The sequence below is a fragment of the Sinocyclocheilus anshuiensis genome, unplaced genomic scaffold (genome assembly GCF_001515605.1).
Source record: "Sinocyclocheilus anshuiensis isolate Anshui unplaced genomic scaffold, SAMN03320099.WGS_v1.1 scaffold303, whole genome shotgun sequence".
NCBI lineage: Eukaryota > Metazoa > Chordata > Actinopteri > Cypriniformes > Cyprinidae > Sinocyclocheilus > Sinocyclocheilus anshuiensis.
In genome coordinates this window covers 586,220-586,643 of record NW_015549583.1, presented here as the reverse complement: position 1 = coordinate 586,643, position 424 = coordinate 586,220, and positions in this window count along the sequence as shown.

Sequence of the window (424 nt, the reverse complement as noted above, 5' to 3'; positions counted from 1 at the left end):
AACACACACACACACACACACACACACACACACACACACACACACACACACACACACACACACCCAGAGCAGTTGGGGATCCGGTTCTTGCTCAAGGGTCTCACCTCAGTCGTGGTATTGTGGATGGAGAGAGCGCTGGTCATTCACTCCCCGCACCTACAATCTCTGCCGGTACCGAGACTCCGACTCTCTAACCATTAGGCCACGACTGCCCAAGTTTCATTCAAGTATCAATTTCAGAGAATAACAAAAATCTAAAAAGTTTTAACACTTAATGGCCAAGTGATGCTGACATAGTTATGGGCCATGATATAGGCACAGATTCTGTGTATTAAACAAGTGTTTGTGACTGTATACAGTGGGTACGGAAAGTATTCAGACCCCCTTCAATTTTTCACTCTTTGTTATATTGCAGCCATTTGCT